Genomic DNA, 19920 nt, shown 5'->3' on the forward strand with positions numbered 1-19920 from the left:
GATTAACAAAGATGCTACATGCCCAAGTATGGATCAGATTTGGTATCTTTGTGTTGCATCAGGCCATTCAGTGAACTGACATCATGATAGCAACTATTCATAGTTCGTGGACACATGAAGGGAGTGTACCTGCTTGCACTACTCCAATTCAGTGATGCTGAGTAGATTTTGCAGGAAGCAGCGATCAGTATACAGAATGCAAGGAAATCTGAGATAACCCCTGTGGTGCACTGAGAACATATATATCTGCATCAGTAAGTTTCTTCCAAGAAAATTAGATTCCATAATTGTAAAATTAATTTTTCAGGGCCAGAGAGGTAGTTCAATGGTAATAATCACATATTGTGCTGTTAAAGACTTACTTATTCCTCAATACACAAGCAATAGCCCTGAACTTTTCAGAGGCTAGGGAATTTAGCCCTATGAGGGAAACTAATTCACACCATTTCAGCACCTTCTGGATTTCCACACTCAGCTAATGTGAACATTGCTTTGGGATCATATTTAATGCTGAGAGTCCTGAATTTATTATTGCAGAAAACACTGGGCTACTGACCACAATGCATTTGCCATATATCACTTTGAGGCACCTGAAGAAATGGCGAAGCATCATACGAATCCAAATTTCACAGTGAATGAAGATAGATGTGCCATTTGACCAGGTTTATTGGTAGGATGCAGTTGCACAATATGAAAGGAAATGAGTCAGTATGGAATGGAAATGACAGAAAGGAAACTATTTCTCAAGTGTCAGTGTTGAAACTATTGTTCTTCTTAGTAAATGTGAATCATTTGGATTTGGACATATTGGACGTTATAGTTAAAATGGAAGATTGAATTGGGTAGCGGTACTCTGGGCTGGTTGGTTGAAAGGCAACAAGAAAGCACTGGCAGAGTGGCACTGCTCTGGCAGAGTGGCACACTGGCAGAGTGGCAAGGATAACCCGGGTAATTATAGGCCAGTGAGCTTGACGTCCGTGTTATGGAAATTGTTGGAGAAGATTCTTAGAGATTTATACACATTTAGAACTGAATAGTCTCATTAGCGATAGACAACATGGTTTTGTATGAGGGAGGTCATGCCTCACAAATTTGGTTGAGTTTTTTGAGGAGGTGACAAAAATGATTGACGAGGGAAGGGCCGTGGATGTCGTCTACATGGATTTTAGTAAAGCATTTGACAAGGTCCCTCATGGCAGGCTGGTGCAAATTTCATGGGATCAAAGGTGAACTAGCTAGATGGGTACAGAACTGGCTTGGCCATAGAAGACAGAGGGTAGCAGTGGAGGGGTCTTTTTCTGATTGGAGGTCTGTGACTAGTGGTGTTCCGCAGGGCTCTGTACTGGGACCTCTGCTGTTTGTGATATATATAAATGATTTGGAAGAAGATGTGGCTGGTCTGATTAGTAAGTTTGCGGATGACACAAAGATTGCAGGAGTTGCGGATAGTGATGAACATTGTCAGAGAATACAGCAGGATAGAGATAGGCTGGAAAATTGGGCAGAGAAATGGCAGATGGAATTTAATCCAGATAAATGCGAAGTGATGCATTTTGGTAGATCTAATGCAGGGGGGAGCTATACAATAAATGGCAGAACCATCAGGAGTATAGACACACAGAGGGATCTGGGTGTGCAAGTCCACAGATCCTTAAAGATGGCAGCACAGGTGGACAAGGTGGTGAAGAAGGCATATGGCATGCTTGCCTTTATTGTACGGGGCATAGAGTATAAAAGTTGGCATACGATGTTGCAGTTATATAGAACGTTGGTTCGGCCACATTTGGAATACTGTGTCCCGTTCTGGTCACCGCACTACCAGAAGGACGTGCAGGCTTTGGAGAGAGTGCAGAAAAGGTTTACCAGGATGTTGCCTGGTCTGGAGGTGAGATTGAGTAAACTGGGGTTGTTCTCCCTGGAAAGATGGAGATTGAGGGGCGATCTAATAGAAGTTTATAAAATTATGAAGGGCATGGATAGGGTGAACAGTTGGAAGCTTTTTCCCAGGTCAGAAATGACAAACACAAGGGGTCACAAGTTCAAGGTAAGGGTGGCAAGGTTCAATACAGATATGCGGGTGACATATTTTACACAGAGGGTGGTGGGGGCCTGAAATGCACTACCAAGCAAGGTGGTTGAGGCAGACACGCTAGGATCATTTAAGACTTATTTGGATAGCCACATGAACAGACTGGGAATAGAGGGATACAAACGGATGGTCTAGTTAGGAACTCATGATCAGTGCAGGCTTGGAGGGCCGAAGGGCCTGTTCCTGTGCTGTATTGTTCTTTGTTCTTTGTCCTCGGAGCATGAATGTTGCCAGGCTAGGAGACGACAGCAGATCCATGCACCATGTCGGCAATGCCATCCTACCGGGGTTGTGTCTCAGCAATCCTAGTAATCTTTGGGAGTACAGATTTCTGGCTGTGAGATCCTGCATATCCAGTTGAGCATGTGCAACCATGATGACAGAAATCTGAGTCACCAACTTCAGCTTGCATGGCAACAGGCATTGTCTCATGTTGTCTTCTGTCCATGCTGTAATGGAAGCTGAGACATCATTCAAAAGAAATTCTAGAATGTTTGGGTTAGCAGGTGCTGTCATGGAGTTTGACACAATTTCCCTGCTGGAAACAATGGGCTCCAAGCTTTGTGTGAAGTCCTGAGCCAGGAGCTTGACTTCTTCATTCTCTTTGAGAATGACAACAGACTCTGTGGCAGGCCTACAAATGTAGCTCTCTGTGGATGCTCATCAGCATACTCCAATGCACTGCCGCATCGAAATCTATATCTGAGTTCTTTTCCGCAAAACGTGTTTGTAACCTCACTCTCCAATGAGCTGGCCATGCACTCTCCTTTTCCCATGACCTCCCTCCAGCTTTGCTGATGTGTTTTTTTTTATTTGCTCGCTTGTTTATTTATTTCTTCCTTCAGGTTGCATTTAGATGGCTGCTATTTCGCCATTGTCATGGATCTGTCTAGTAACAGCGGTAACAAGAATTTAACAAGGCATGATAGGAATTGGCCTGCCCAGTAATAGGGAGAAATCTGCCTAGTGACAGCAGTAGTCAGCATTCAAAAGTCATTTAAAATCTATTATTTTCCCAGTAACAAGTTTAGCAAGCATCTTGACAGAACCAGGTGTAAATCACCCTATTAGTAGGAAACAGCTTACCTAGATGACTGAGAGATCAGTGGATGCATATACATGCTATTTTCTAGAGTCCAGGAATTTGAAAGATGCAGGCAGCCAAATAAATGTAATGAAGAATTAGAAAGGAAAATTGTATTATTGCCAGCACCATCAGAAGAAAGCAGACCTATTTACATCTAGCAGCTGAGAGGTGAGTTCATATCTAACAACCTGAGAGGCCAGTCCCCAATTTACAGCCAGGAGGCATGTCCCACATCTAAGCCTTAGAGCCAAGGCAGTGCAGAAACCTTCGTAAAGCCAATTTAAATATCTTTGTTGGACCAGGAAAATACATTTTCCAGGCTTGATCCCCAGCCTTCTATTGTGTGGTAGCTATACGCTGGATTTGACTTGTAGATTTATTTAATTTGGATGTTGTTTAAGAAGTGGGAAGTCTTAAGGAGTTCAGTGATCATAGATATATTTTGGAATGAGGGGTGATTTCTATATAAACTATGTGTGTGTTTAGTGATTCGTATACTTAATTGTCTTTGTTGTCTGTATTGTGTATTTGTCTTTTCTTTAATTTAATAAGTAGTCCTTAATAATTGTTATACGATGACTGGATGCATTATTTTCACAGGAGTTTCATGTGATTCCTCACACCATTCCAAAACAAAGCTATACACCACCACTAACTGATTTTGGTTTTATTCTCTCTCCACAGATGCTGTCAGATCCGCTGAGATTTTGTAGCATTTTCTGTTTTTGTTTCAGATTCCAACATCTGCAGTATTTTGTCTTTATCTTATGACTAAGTAGTTAGCTCTTTCAGAGAGACAGCAAGATGCAATGAGCTGAACGGCATCTCTTTAGTTGCAAAATACTATCATTCTATTTTATGATTTACAGGTTGTGTTTTGATGCGCGATTAATTCACTCGGGAGGCTGGATCGTACCCGGGAAATAAAGGCTTTTATTAGCAACAAGAATGGAGCATACTGCTTAACAATACAATCCCTGACTAAAGGGTCATTAGGAAGTGCAGTGACCTTTATACTCCTATAGGAAGGTGGAGCCAACCGGAGTGTACCACAGAACAATACCAACAGGTGGAACACCGCAACCCTAACCCCAACAGTAACAAGAGTAACATATGTACAAGTACCCATAGTGATAACCATCTATAGTTCAGTACCCATAGTGGTAACCATCTATGGTTCACCACATGTTTCATTTTGCTTTGTCTTCCTCTACTTCAGCCACATCACTGCTTGGTCGTTGTGTTGCCTTGAGTTACAATACAGAGGAAGGTTGCATTAAGCATTCCTTCATGGTTATGCCACTTCAAAGGGCCAACTAACAGGGTAAATCTTTGCAAATTAGTACCTGTCGGAACCATAGGGCCATTTTCATTTTAAGAACAAGATTTACTTAAGGGTGAACTTAACCATGGCTCTTTAACTCAGTCATAGCATCAACAGCACATCTCTGGGAACCATGACTAATGGGGTGTGGGGGGCCGGGGAGTGGTGGGCAGGTGAGAATGGGAAATGTGGAACCCATTCTGTCAAATAAATGATTTCTAATTAAATGTATATTAACATGGCTACAAGAGTTGACAAGCATTTGGATTTTTCTGCAGCAGTTATGTTTGCTCAAGGTTACTTATATCTTAAATGATTGAATTATCTCAGAACAAAGGGCAGGATTCTTAGCCATTCATGGCAACAGGATTCTCTGGTCCTGCTGCAATGAGCAGAGATTTGACTGAGCGCTAAAGTTTGCTTCCTTGTTTGCAGCGGTGGTGAGGCGTGAATGGCTGGAGAATTCCGGCCAATGGCTCTAATTCTAAATCTTTAGCTTTAACACATCTCAGAAGATGAATGAAAGGTGATCTTATTGAAATGATAGAATTCTGAAGGAACTTTTAGGGTAGATGCTGAGAGGATCTTTTCCCCCAGGACCAGTGGCCCACGGTTTAAAAATAAGGGTTCCCTCATTTAGGACTAAGATGAGGAGGATTTTTTCTCTGAAAGCTGTTGGAATTCTTTTCCAAAGAGGACAGTGGAGGCTGGGTCAAGATATTTCAAGACTGGGTCAGACAAGTTTTTAATCAACAAGAGCGTCAAGAGTTAAGGAGGGCTGGCAGAAAAGTGGAGTTAAGGCCACAATCTGATCAGTCATGATTTTATTGAATGGCAGATTGGGTTAAAAAGGGGCAATGGCCTACTCCTGCTCTGATTTCTTATGTTCTAGGATGTTTTCCTATACTATCTAAAATAGGTAACCGACCCTGTGCCAAATAATTTCAGTGAAGTCTGCCCTGGAGCCCATCAAGATAGATCACAGTATTTATGCCAGGATGAAAAGTCCTTCAGTATAAGGGCTCAGCATCTCCAACATGGCATACCTTTCTCAACACTGAATTGAAGTATCATCTTATACTGATAGTTCAAATCCTGGAGTGAAACACACAATCTATAGGCTGTGAGCTACATAGGGACTCAATAGTGATGCGCCTTGTGGCACGGTGGCACAGTGGTTAGCACTGCTGCCTCACAGCGCCAAAAACCCAGGTTCGATTCCTGGCTTTGGTCACTGTCTGTGTGAGGTCTGCATGTTCTCCCCATGTTTGCATGGGATTCCTCAGGGTACTCCGATTTCCTCCCACACTCTGAATGACGTGCTGGTTGGGTGCATTGGCCATGCCAAATTTTCCCTGTGTACCTGAACAGGCACCGGAGTGTGGTGACTGGGGGATTTTCACAGTGACATCATTGCAGTGTTAAAGTAAACCTACTTGGGACATTAATAAATAAACCAAACTTAAAAGGAGGTAAGGGGCAGACATTTGGAAAATGATTTCAGTTAACATTAAAAATGTTTTTTTTTCACGGAATTGGAGAACAATAACAAATGGAGTTTGAAATAGATAGTGCAAGTGGGAGGGGAAAGAATTCATGTAGGAAACACTTCAAGGTCCTGAGACTGAGATTAAAATTGAGACTTGCATCCACAACAGGATTTGCACAAAATAATTAAAATGATAGTATAAGAACAGTAAAAGAACATTGTGAATTAAGATGTATTTGTGGTTTGTTAACTTGCATGCATTTTATGTACAAATCAGGGGTTGCTAAAATACTAAACATCTACGAAGAAAACATTTGAACTGGGCCAATTTTCTTCTCTGGTCCCCTGCAATCTTCAGGTATTCACTTTTCTCAATGCTAGCACATGCAGAATATTATATATCAGGCGAGAGGTGTACTCCACCTGGGGATTACTTAGCAAAGGGGAATTAACATTTTGTGACAAAGTAGATTGACCTTGCTCCATCTTACACACCAACTTTGGCAAACCAGCCTAATGGCAATTGGCAAATAGTTATGATCCACTCTGAAGTTTTGAGAATATTTTCTCCCTCTAATTTAAAAACAAACCTTTCTTTTCAGTCAGTCTTTACCTTTCCCACAATGATCCTTTATACATTTTATATTTAAAGCCTTTATGCCTGAAGTCACATATTCAATGTCGTTTATATATAAAGCACTAGTAAAATAGATTAATTACAAAATAAATACAAGTAGCCACTAACCATTTTTTTGACGCAACAGAGTTGTGATTCTAAAAGGCAATTTGTTTTAAACAAGTGGCTTTCTTCCCATCTAAAATAAACATTAGCCTTACCTCCACCACCCCACCCCCCACCCCCATTCCTTATGTAGAAATGCTTTCAGGTATCATTTCATGAACTAAACGAAGGACCTAAAGCCTAAAGGGCCTTTGAAAGATCAATAAACTGTGTATTCTGATTGGAGCAAAATAATACACAGGCATAGGACCGGATTCTCCAACCTCGCCCACACTGGGATTCCCCAGTCCCGCTGCAGTGACAGTGAAAAGTGATTTGGCTGAGAGCCAAATTCTCCATTCTCGTTGGCAGCGACACCGGGGCATAAACGGCTGGAGAATTCCGGCCATAGTTTATCTTTGAAGAACTTTTAATGTTGTTAATACCTTGCAGAAATTCATTCATAGCCAGTAGGGAATTGCAACAGCTGATAACTAACACTGGATTTTTGCACAAAGACTTCACAAAGATTTGTTCTATTTACACTTGTTTTTACAGCCTTGAAAACTATATGTACTGAGTTATGTGTTTATCAGAGCGAATTTGTTTTGAAAAAAGAATAGGTCCACTCTTTTTAGTAATTACTGACAAGAAAAACAGAACAAACGCATTTAGACAGCAGCAGAGTTGGTTTAAACTAGTTGTCAGAATAAACTTTCAGTTCAGAGATTTAATTTGAGTGATGTAATGTGCTGAAAAAGACAATGATGCAATGCACATCCTGGAAGAAAGCAAAGCTCCAAACCAAACCATACAAGTCCTGTCACTTTATTTCAACAAATGTTGAAAGAACTAAATAACCAAGAATCAGGACTCAGTGCCAAAATAAATCTGTCAACCATTTATCAATGTTTAAGTGTTGGCGCCACAAAGGCAATTTATTTTTCAGTTCTATTTTTTTTTGCTGAGTATATAAGTTGCAGTGAGCTACACCTTTAATGAGAAAGGTGAATGGAAGGACTGCAGTAAATATAAAGTCTTAGGATGTGTTCTCGATGTTACATTTGTATAACCTCAAATAGATCTGCCTGGGAATTTGTCACAGAAAGACTTCATTTCAATGATTTACAGGACCCAGGGGAAGGTCCAAAAGAAAATATATAATTTGATTTGCAAAACAAGTGAGTAGACACAAGAAGTAGGAACAGGAGTAGACCATTTGACCCATCAAGCCTGCTCCGCCATTCAGTCTGATCATGGCTGATCTTGGGCTACACTTTCCCCCCCACTCCTCATATCCCTTGTAGCTTAATCCTTTGCCAACTGTCACCATCCTCACTTGAAGCAGACACCCAGGCTGGTATTTTACCGGCGCACCCACCCCTGAATTGGGGCGGGTGACATTTGCAGAATGGAATTCTCCATTGGCCTTGGGTGGGATTTTATGAGTTTCGCCCGAGCGAGGTAATAAAATACCAGCCTAAGACAGGAATAAGTATTCTTTAGAAAACATTACTGGTATGTTACGATCATGTAAGGAACAGTGAAATGACTCCCCTATTCTCCTACTCTGTGCGTAACAGTTTGTTTGAAATGAATTTAGAGAGGATGTGCTTTTCCAAGGAGTCCCACTATTTACGCTTTCAGTTTGTAAAGAATTAGTCGATAGGTTTACTTTGGTTAAACAAAGAACAAGATAAGTTTATTGAAACGATTTCTCTTTTTTTTAAAAAAGGTGAATCACAGCAACCAATATGTCACAAACATTTGCCTGGACCCAGACACACTAGTACAGAAGGCAGAACAAGATGATAGATTTAAGGATATTTTTAAGAATTTATGCAAAATATAAAACAATGGAGTATACTGTTGGCTGTTCTTAGGCTGGTCTCAATATAGTGATTCCATGGTGTGGCTGCTTAGTTTAGTTGTCTTTTTGGGTGTAATTGTACAGAGCAGATTTCCATGCTTTATTCCAAAAAGGTCGCGGGTTGAGTAGATTTCCCTTCTCAGGATGGTTACTTTGCAAATCCAGGCACAGCACTTATGAGAGAGATGAGAGCAAACAGCTTCACAGTCTGTTTCAGTATAGCATGGTTTTGATCTCTCTTCTGATTGGTAAACAATCCCTTGCAGTTCACTGTTGGTTGCATATTCCAGAGAAATTCTATTCACCTATGTCTGCTGCAGTCATTGTTCTGGAACAGATAATTGAAGTCTCATCTCAGGAACATTTGAAAGGTTTTGGGATAGTGTAAAGCCAACAGGAGATGGGGCATTTCATGCCCCACAGGCAGTTGAGTATCTTTTTCTCCCCCACTTGGTGGAATGCAGCTTGTAAATTGTAGATGTTTTGAGAGTTTCCAGTGTCTTTCAAAGTTTTCAGATTATTTTTCAAATTCAGGCGGAAATAGAAATAGTGGCTGGAAATTTCCCATTCCGCCCACTGTGGGAATTATAGCAGGCAGGGTAGAAAATTTGGTGAACCAATTAAAGGTCCATTGACCTTGGGCGGGAATTTCGGGTCTTGGGGTGCGTGCGGCCGGAAAGTCCTGCTCTGTGTCTTTTAGAAGAATTGTAACAGATGATGCTAACAAGTAAGCACAGTGAGCAATGCTGACACTTGAAGAGATATAGGGTAGAACTAATTTACTGAGTGCCCAACAAAGGTGTTTACAAATAAGGTTTTGGCATGAGTCATATTGAGGAAATAATTGCCTCCTTGCATAATGCAAAAGAAGGTAGTCTGGTTACTATGAAGGGATCTAATTCCTAGACCTGCCCTTGCATCTTGTCTCTGGCAATGGTTATTTACCATAAAGTCCAATGCTGAGCACAATTGTTTTTGCAGTTGAGTCCTCAATTACATAGGTCACAGGTAGGATCTCCTCTGATAAATGCTTCCAGTGCCTGTGCAGAAGCTCTGGCATCTAGGTTCTAAGATATGATTCTGGTCAGTTTCAGATCACTTGGAGAATAGTTCTAGACAATCTCAAGGATGAGACAGATACTCACTCTTTTCCACTCACAGTTATCAGTGGGCATGCTGACTTGCCCTGCAGCAGTCGCTTGGATATATTAGTACCATCGGACATTCAAATCAGCAGCAGTCCTGGGATATTCTGAACAAGTGACAGTAGGTTTCGCTTCTGAATGAATTAAGTCCCATAATAATTCCAGCAAAAGTGAAATGCTTGCTGTAATTTTCATACACTGGAGGCGTTTGTATCTACAGATGGAGCCTTCTGCCATTCATCAGTGCTACTCTTTTAATGAATGGAGCACTTACTAGCGTATGTAAAAAAAAAGCGCAGATAAATTAATGAGATAAACACATGCACCACTCTTACTGCACAGCTGAATGGCATTAATTTACTTCTGGTGTCCTTTATTAAGCTGAAAATAGAGATGCTTTAATTCCAGATGGGGCCCTAGACAGGAAATGTAAGACTTATCTGACGAATTTGGGATGGAATGCAATTCTGCTGGGATTCTACCCATCTCTTATTTCCCAGTGTAGAGGGGAAAAGTTGATTTCCATGCTCATCCCCTCTATCAAGATCATGTGTTTGGGGAGCTGCCAGACTGGAATTTGGAATTCTGTCCAACACACCCATTTATGACTTGGAAAAAATGCAAAGATTGTCTGTAGAAATGGCCCCAAAAGTGTTCCAGGCTAGGGCCATAGATCTCAGAGGAAAATGGGGTACCTTTGCTACCTGCGAGCAATGGTGTTGAGGATACTTAGAAATTACCTTTATTATTAGCATGGGAGAGCCTCCAAAAGGTTAATAGGAGTGGGTTCCACGGAAGCATTCTTGAAATGTTAATGGTTTGCCCTCACCCTGTCTGATTGCAGTCCTGAAGTTAGTTTGCACCTGTGAATATAAGTGGACAGGCGTTCCACTCAATTGAACTTCCACTGGTGATGTGCAACCCCTAGAATTTTGTCCAGTGTCAATTTTCAGAACTTCATTTAAACCAAAATGTTGCTTGTTCCCCCATTTATTAATGTGAAAAATAATGTTTGTGCATGTTTACTCGTCTCATATTCATTCCAAATTTTTATCTCACTTTTATGACCAGAGGAAGATAAAGTTGAAAGTGGTTGACAGCAGAGACACTCCCTTTTGGTTGCTGGCAGAGTTCTGTAGCATTGAAGTCCAGGAAACCAGCCACCTGAACTATCATTGGTAAGTTATTGTAAATAGCTGATTTTTCCTGATTGAGTACAACTCCGGACCTTACCTGGGATTATCCGTCTTTAGGGCACAAATTGCAGCAGAAAAACCCTAGCTTTTACACCAAGTCATATTGTGTTGTATGGAACGGAGATACTGAACTACATACCATCCTGGCCTCTCGTAGTTTGAGCTCCTCATGGATGTGAAAGGTACCAAATAAATAGGCTCTTTCTTTTTGTTTCACAACTCAGTGGATGAGGTGGAAGGCTGTTGTAGGCTGCAAAGAGACATTGATAGGATGCAGAGCTGGGCCGAAAAATGGCAGATGGAGTTTAACCCTGATAAGTGCGAGGTGATTCATTTTGGTAGGACAAATTTGAATGCGGATTACAGGGTCAACGGCAGGTTCTGAGGAATGTAGAGGAACAGAGAGATCTTGGGGTTCATATCCACAGATCTCTGAAGGTTGCCACTCAAGTGGATAGAGCTGTGAAGAAGGCCTATAGTGTGTTAGCTTTTATTAACAGGGCATTTGAGTTTAAGAGCCATGGGGTTATGCTGCAACTGTACAGGACCTTGGGGAGACCACATTTGGAATATTGTGTGCAGTTCTGGTCACCTCACTATAAAAAGGATGTGGAAGCATTGGAGAGAGTGCAGAGGAGGTTTACCAGGATGCTGCCTGGTTTGGAGGTTAGGTCTTATGAGGAAAGGTTGAGGGAGCTAGGGCTTTTCTCTTTAGAGCAGAGGAGGATGAGAGGCGACTTAATAGAGGTTTATAAAATGATGAGGGGGATAGATAGAGTGGGCGTTCAGAGACCATTTCCTCGGGTGGATGTAGCTGTTACTTGGGGGCATAACTATAAGGTTCATGGTGGGAGATATAGGAGGGATGTTTGAGGTAGGTTCTTTACGCAGAGAGTGGTTGGGGTGTGGAATGGACTGCCTACTGTGATAGTGGAGTCAGACACTTTAGGAACTTTCAAGCGGTTATTGGATAGGCACATGGAGCACACTAGAATGATAGGGAGTGGGATAGCTTGATCTTGGTTTCGGACAAAGTTCGGCACAACATCGAGAGCCGAAGGGCCTGTACTGTGCTGTACTGTTCTATGTTCTAACTTGATTTTCAGTATGCTGTTTGAGAATCAGGAGGCAATTTATGTAATATTTTGAGTGAATCATCTATCCAACCCTATTCTGTGCCAGATACAAGTATCTCGAAATTGAGATCATAGTCCGACACTCCAAAAAGTGCAGTTTGTAAGAATTTTGCCTGCCTATTTGTCTCTTATCATCGAATCCTGGAGTTGGGGGTATTTGAATAATAGTAATAGATGTTGCAGTAGCACAGCTCCTGACTCAGGCAGCTGTTCTGTTTCCTAGTAATATGTTGAACATGCCATTCCATTGAGAGGTGCTGTAGAGTAAAGGGTTAACATCAGGTGCACCTGACACTTATGTCACCATGATGTAATATCACATGACTAATTGATACCTGGTGGGAATCAGAACTACATCCTTAAGTAGAGTACTGTGATGTATGTAGATCTGCAAATAAACAAGAATAGTTTTTAAGAATAACTTTCCATGGTAGCATTCTTAGGAAAACAGATAAACCCTAAAGAAACCATATCTCAACTTCTAACCCAAAGGGAGAAAAACCATGGTGGCAGCAGACAGAGAAAGATGCACAAAAACTCCAATAGAAGACTGCGGATCCATAAGACTTGAATCCTGGATAAAGGACAAGAAGAATAAAGATTGCAGACTTATCTGAGTATAGAGCAACATGGGTGTCACAGGTGCAAGCAGACGTAGACCTGGAGTCCAGGCAGCAGGACGTACAGATCATAATTTACAAGACAAACTATTGAAATGGCAACAGATCCAATATTAATGGTAAGCATAGTGTTGACCCTGCCATACCAAAAGCATTCCTAAGTTTTGCAACCTTGCAACAGGCTGAACACTGGGACAATTGTTGGAAAAGATTCGCCAGATACAGAATAGCTTCAAATTTGCATAAGAAAGACCAGAAGAATCAGATGAGTACTTTACTCTATGCAGTAAGGGTGATAGCAGACAATATTACATAAAGCTTCAAGCTTACATCAGTAAGTCCTCCAGCCATTAGATTTATATTTGAGTGTTTGAAAACTTTCTCCAGCAATGCATTCATCTGATCTATCCTCTTAGTCCTGCTCTCGCTAGTGCATGGTACTGGGAGTGGTCCTAAAATTACTACATTTGAGGTCCTGCATTTTAATTTATCTCCTAACTTCCTATATTCAGCTTGCAGATCCGCATCACTTTGTTTACCTATGTGTATAATGACCACTTGCAGTTCAGCCTCCCTCTCCAGAATGTTCTCCAGCTGCTCAGTGACATCCCTGACCCCTGGCACCAGGGAGGCAACATACCATCCTGGATACATGTCTGTGGCCACAGAAGCACCTGTTTGTACCCCTTACTATTGAATCCCCTGTTACTGCAGTCCTGCAGTTCATTTTCCTCCCCTTCTGTGCAGCAGAGCCATTCTTGGTGCCATGAACTTGGTGCAAGCGTTGGGATCTGCAGAAAATCAAGGTTATTAGAGATTTTACACAGCTTAAAACATCACAGGATTTTACCATGAACACCATCGTGAAGAGTGGAATGTTTCAAAATGTAACTTTGAAAAAATCTAGCCCATTGATAACTTTCTCCTGTACTTGTAAAAACAAAGTCCAGACGAGCTAATAGAAGTACCAATCATCCAGGCCCTTGAAGTTTCAAAAACAACAAACCCTCGAAGTCATTTAACTTGTGTCAACAATCATTGTGAAATTGACAGCACAGATCAGAGACCCTAAGCTGTCAATCAAACAATGTTTCCTCCAGGGTGCTGATGTTCCAGCATTCTACTATCTGTCTGGGCTCTTGGCCAAACACACATAATGAGGCATAGAAGCATGTGGGGCCTGAAAGGGTGGGAGAGGCATAACATGGGATGGGGGCATGAGCGGACCTTTTGAACTTACCTTTAACAGGTCCCCTCATATAGAAGAGGGTTCAACTCCTCTCAGGGACTATGAACCATGACTCTTTAAAAACCTGGCTCGACCCCATGAAAATTGCTGAGGAGTAGGACATGTCTATCTACACAAAGGAGCCAACCAGGTCAGGAGAGTCGCATGTGGGCTTTTGGCAGGAACCAGCCTGCACCCTTTGAAGGCACTCATGAAAATTAGGTTGAGAATGGGGTCGGGATCTCAGAATCAGGATCTGTCCACCATATTTAAATGTGTTCAGCAGAGTCCTGGACGGATACAGAGCCAAAAGTTGCAAATTGTGATATCTCTATCACTGAACAGTTGTGGCCACCTGCTCCACTTGGCAGTGGATTTTGTTCCAACAGGTTGCAAATATCTAGCACCACTGATGGGACACCTCCAGCCTCTTCAGATATTGTTTATTCTGATCAATCTAGGAAGCTTATACCCTGCCCGTGTGCTGGTAATAGCTTCCTGCAGCTGAATTTTTCTGCTGATTCACCTCCTGTAAAGCTACAGGTTTCTGAGCCGCAGGCTGCTGTTGGTGCATGTTCTGCTGCTGCTCATCATATTCTTTACCTAAGGTCCAAAGTAACACACTTCAAGCAGCATCTATGTTGATCTAATTGATCAGAGATTCAAAATGTATATCATCCCGCTGAAACTCCAAATTTCAGACAAACACATAGATTGTGCAAAGTAACTTCTCAGCACATATTAGGAAGGAGCCCTCTCACACAAATAGGTTAGAAAGCAATGGTGAGCATGGAATATTTATTGGCATATTCCCCTCTCATGGCTTCAGCTCCCTTCAATTGTCATTGCCTTCGCATCTTGCTTTCACTGGTGAGTTTCAGCAAGCCTTGGAAACCATGAAACCAAAGTAAAATGGCAAATCCAGGATAATAGTGCTCTTATCTCTTTCTGCCAATCCCCCTCGCCATCCTTGCCCCATGACCCTCACACCACGAACCCTCTCCTGCCATTACTTCACTGGTGTGCCCGAGTCCATCCATGATACTAGGCTTTGGGTAGGTGTCATGCCAGCAACTGCCACCACCTCCCTGGTGGCATTGTCTTTCAATAGATCTGTCGGCTTTCAGCAGGCAGGACTTCTGCCCCCAGTGCCCTTGATATCTGGGGAAGCCCACCGTTGTGCTATCAAATACCTCAGTGGCACATGATACAAACCATAGAAACCAGAAACAAGAGTCGGCCATTTGGCCCTTCAAGTCTGCTGCGCCATTCATTTTGATCATGGCTGATCATTGAATTCAATCTCCTGAAACCCCCTCCCCCCCCCCCCCCCAGATGCCTCTTTAGCCCCATATCACTTGATTCCTTTAGCCTCTGGAGCTATATCTAATTTCTTCCTGAAATCAGACAATGATGTGGTGGGCATTCGCTAAAAGAGGAGTAGCAGGGATTTCACTGGCACTCCAGCAAGTGGTTGAGACCTGCATTGCCTTTCCAATATTTCACCGTGTGTGTGTGGGCAGAATAGTTGTGGGAAATTGCAGAATGTTTAGTGATTTGATGGTTATAAAATGATTGTCAGAACCCTCCTGCCATTTGTTACTTGATCAGTATTACCTAGTTGGCGGTGTACAGAGAGGAAGTAAAGTTAAGGCCCAAATCAAATCAGCCACGATCTTATTCAATGGTGGATTGGGTCCAATTGGCCTTATGGTCTATTCCTACTTCTTACAATCTTCTGTTTCTCCTTCTTTGAATAGCTGCAAAAAGTGTTATATAGCATTTAATCATATCTCTGAGAGTAGTATATATTATGGATTGTTGCCTTTCTGGCAGTGGACTAGTTTAAAAATATAATTAATAATAATAAATAAAAAGCAATAAATTATGCTAAAAATGCACAAATAAATGGCATTATTGAAATATTTCAGCCATTCTACAACCCATAAATATGGACTTAGGGGATTTTTAACATATAATGGTTTGAATACAAATCCTCCTTATGGGGAAAGATCCGGTGAATTTGTGAAAGGAAAGCCAAAGCAAAATCAGGCTGAAGGTTGAGGTTTGGCAAAATTTGGAAATGTAATAATTGACAGTGATGTGGAAGTAATTAATTGTCTTGGTGTTTAAACAGAACACAAAAATGATGCTTTTACACATCAGTTCAAAATTGATAAATGAGAAACAATATTTGCCACAAAGATGACTCATATCCATTCGGTTAGCTCAGGAAGCTTTACCAGAATCCCATTAGATAGTTCATAGCTTACAGCGGTAACCGCAATCATTTTTCAATGCCACACTAATTTGCCACTGTCTAGAATTAAGGAATATCTCAATGTTTTTTTAACATGAGCAAATATGCATTGTTCATACTAGATTACTGTGTGGGAGAGGAAATGGTAACATATGACAGTGGACTAGTTTAAAAATATAATTAATAATAATAAATAAAAAGCAATAAATTATGCTAAAAATGCACAAATAAATGGCATTATTGAAATATTTCAGCCATTCTACAACCCATAAATATGGACTTAGAATATATACTACTCTCAGAGATATGATTAAATGCTATATAACACTTTTTTCAGCTATTCAAAGAAGGAGAAACAGAAGATTGTAAGAAGTAGGAATAGACCATAAGGAATGTGAAAGGGGAGGAGAGATTGGTAGAAATAAAATCAGAAACAATGAAGGAAACATTTCTAATTGCCTTTCTCACACAATAATTACATTTATTTATTTTGTCATATGTTACCATTTCATAAATATATAAATTTATTGATATAGGTTTAGGAGTGTTTTGTCTTTATAGTCCACTTATAGAGTCATAGAGGTCTACAGCACAGAAATGGTTCTTCGGCCCATCGTGTCTGCACCGGTCAAAACTAGCCACCTAACTATTCTAATCTGATTTTCCAGCACTTGGTCCATTACATTGTATGCCTTGGTATCGCAAGTGAACATCGAAATACTTCTTAAATGATGGGAGGGTTTCTGCTTCCACCATCCTTTCAGGCTGTGAGTTCCAGACTCCCACCACCCTCTGGGTAAAATGTTTTTCCTCATGTTCACCTTAGTGATGGAAAGGGATAGGCATGAACCTCGGGCCAGTGGTTTTAGCTGGGGGAAGGGTAATTATGAGGCTATTAGGAGAGAATTAGGAAACATAGGTTGGACTAGGAGATTACAGGGACTGGGAACGTCCGACATGTGGAGTTTTTTCAAGGAGCAGCTACTGCGAGTCTGTGATAGGTATGTCCCTGTCAGGCAAGGAGGAATTGGTAGGGCTAGGGAACCGTGGTGCACCAAAAAAGTTTCTTTGTTGGTTAAAAAGAAAAAGGAGGCTTATGTTCGGATGAGACGTGAGCACTCGGGTAGTGCACTAGAAAGCTTTAGATTGGCTAAGAGGGAGTTGAAGAGCGAGCTTAGAAGGGCTAAAAGGGGACATGAGAAGACTTTGGCGGATAGGGTTAAAGAGAATCCTAAGGCGTTCTATAGGTATGTCAAGAACAGAAGGTTGGTTAGGGCAAGTTTAGGGCCAGTTATAGATGGCAGAGGGAAGTTATGTGTGGAACCGGAGGAGATTGGTGAAGCATTGAACCAATATTTCTCTTCGGTGTTCACGCAAGGGGACATGAATATAGCTGAGGAGGACACTGGGTTGCAAGGGAGTAGAATAGACAGTATTACAGTTGATAAGGAGGATGTGCAGGATATTCTGGAGGGTCTGAAAATAGATAAATCCCCTGGTCCGGATGGGATTTATCCAAGGATTCTCTGGGAGGCAAGAGAAGTGATTGCAGAGCCTCTGGCTCTGATCTTCAGGTCGTCGTTGGCCTCTGGTATAGTACCAGAAGATTGGAGGTTAGCGAATGTTGTCCCATTGTTTAAGAAGGGGAACAGAGACTTCCCCGGGAATTATAGACCGGTGAGTCTCACTTCTGTTGTCGGCAAGATGTTGGAAAAAATTATAAGGGATAGGATTTATAGTTATTTGGAGAGTAATGAATTGATAGGTGATAGTCAGCATGGTTTTGTGGCAGGTAGGTCGTGCCTTACTAACCTTATTGAGTTTTTTGAGAAAGTGACCAAGGAGGTGGATGGGGGCAGGGCAGTGGACGTGGTATATATGGATTTTAGTAAGGCGTTTGATAAGGTTCACCATGGTAGGCTTCTGCAGAAAATGCAGATGTATGGGATTGGGGGTGATCTAGGAAATTGGATCAGGAATTGGCTAGCGGATAGGAAACAGAGGGTGGTGGTTGATAGTAAATATTCATCATGGAGTGCGGTTACAAGTGGTGTACCTCAGGGATCTGTTTTGGGGCCACTGCTGTTTGTAATATTTATTAATGATCTGGATGAGGGTATAGTTGGGTGGATTAGCAAATTTGCTGATGACACCAAAGTCGGTGGTGTGGTAGACAGTGAGGAAGGGTGTCGTAGTTTGCAGGAAGACTTAGACAGGTTGCAAAGTTGGGCCGAGAGGTGGCGGATGGAGTTTAATGCGGAGAAGTGTGAGGTAATTCACTTTGGTAGGAATAACAGATGTGTTGAGTATAGGGCTAACGGGAGGACTTTGAATAGTGTGGAGGAGCAGAGGGATCTAGGTATATGTGTGCATAGATCCCTGAAAGTTGGGAATCAAGTAGATAAGGTTGTTAAGAAGGCATATGGTGTCTTGGCGTTTATTGGTAGGGGGATTGAATTTAGGAGTCGTAGCGTTATGTTGCAACTGTACACAACTCTGGTGCGGCCGCACTTGGAGTACTGTGTGCAGTTCTGGTCCCCACATTACAGGAAGGATGTGGAGGCTTTGGAGAGGGTGCAGAGGAGGTTTACCAGGATGTTGCCTGGTATGGAGGGGAGATCCTATGAGGAGAGGCTGAGGGATTTGGGATTGTTTTCGCTGGAAAGGCGGCGGCTAAGAGGGGATCTTATTGAAACATATAAGATGATTAGAGGTTTAGATAGGGTGGATAGTGATAGCCTTTTTCCTCTGATGGAGAAATCCAGCACGAGGGGGCATGGCTTTAAATTGAGGGGGGGTAGTTATAGAACCGATGTCAGGGGTAGGTTCTTTACCCAGAGGGTGGTGAGGGATTGGAATGCCCTGCCAGCATCAGTAGTAAATGCGCCTAGTTTGGGGGCGTTTAAGAGATCCGTAGATAGGTTCATGGACGAAAAGAAATTGGTTTAGGTTGGAGGGTCACAGTTTTTTTTTTAACTGGTCGGTGCAACATCGTGGGCCGAAGGGCCTGTTCTGCGCTGTAATGTTCTATGTTCTATGTTCTATGTTCTATGTTCTATGTCCCTCTAAATCTTCTGCCCCTTATCTTAAATCTATGCTCCCGGTCATTAATCCCTCTACCAAGGAGAAAAGTTTCTTCCTGTCTACTCTATCTATGCTCCTCATATTTTATACATCTCAATCATGTCCCCCCTTAGTCTCCTCTGCTCCAAGGTAAACAACCCCAGTCTATCCAATCTTTCTTCATAACTAAAACTCTCCAGCCCAGATAACATCCTGGTAAATCTCCTCTGCGCCCTTTCCAGTGCTATCACATCCCTCCTATAATTTGGATTCCAGAACTGCACACAATACTCTAGCTGTTGCCTATAATCAAAGTTTTATATGGTTGCATCATAGCCCCCTTTTCTTAAACTATGCCACGGCTAATAAAGATGTGGAGATGCCGGCGTTGGACTGGGGTAAACACAGTAAGAAGTTTAACAACACCAGGTTAAAGTCCAACAGGTTTATTTGGTAGCAAAAGCCACACAAGCTTTCGAGGCTCTGAGCCCCTTCTTCAGGTGAGTGGGAATTCTGTTCACAAACAGAACTTATAAGACACAGACTCAATTTACATGAATAATGGTTGGAATGCGAATACTTACAACTAATCCAGTCTTTAAGAAACAAAACAATGGGAGTGGGGAGAGCATCAAGACAGGCTAAAAAGATGTGTATTGTCTCCAGACAAGACAGCCAGTGAAACTCTGCAG

At 41.9% G+C, this 19920-nt stretch overlaps 1 protein-coding gene and 1 long non-coding RNA gene across 4 annotated transcripts in view; both read left to right on the forward strand.

Annotated features, from left to right (window-relative positions):
• igfbp1a (insulin-like growth factor binding protein 1a) overlaps positions 1-19920 on the forward strand; it is a 1218336-nt gene that overhangs the window by 390149 nt on the left and 808267 nt on the right. The window lies entirely within an intron of this gene.
• The window catches only part of LOC144508547 (uncharacterized), a 106070-nt gene that overhangs the window by 18335 nt on the left and 67815 nt on the right, over positions 1-19920 (forward strand). Inside the window, exons 2-3 of one of the 3 annotated variants that reach the window (XR_013500301.1) lie at positions 9742-9846; positions 10797-10903. The exons of 1 other annotated variant lie outside the window; for it this stretch is intronic. This is a non-coding gene — a long non-coding RNA (uncharacterized LOC144508547). The remainder of the gene's footprint in view (positions 1-9741; positions 9847-10796; positions 10904-19920) is intronic. One more of the 3 variants, XR_013500299.1, reaches the window with a different exon arrangement.

The sequence above is a fragment of the Mustelus asterias genome, chromosome 2 (genome assembly GCF_964213995.1).
Source record: "Mustelus asterias chromosome 2, sMusAst1.hap1.1, whole genome shotgun sequence".
Classification (NCBI taxonomy): domain Eukaryota; kingdom Metazoa; phylum Chordata; class Chondrichthyes; order Carcharhiniformes; family Triakidae; genus Mustelus; species Mustelus asterias.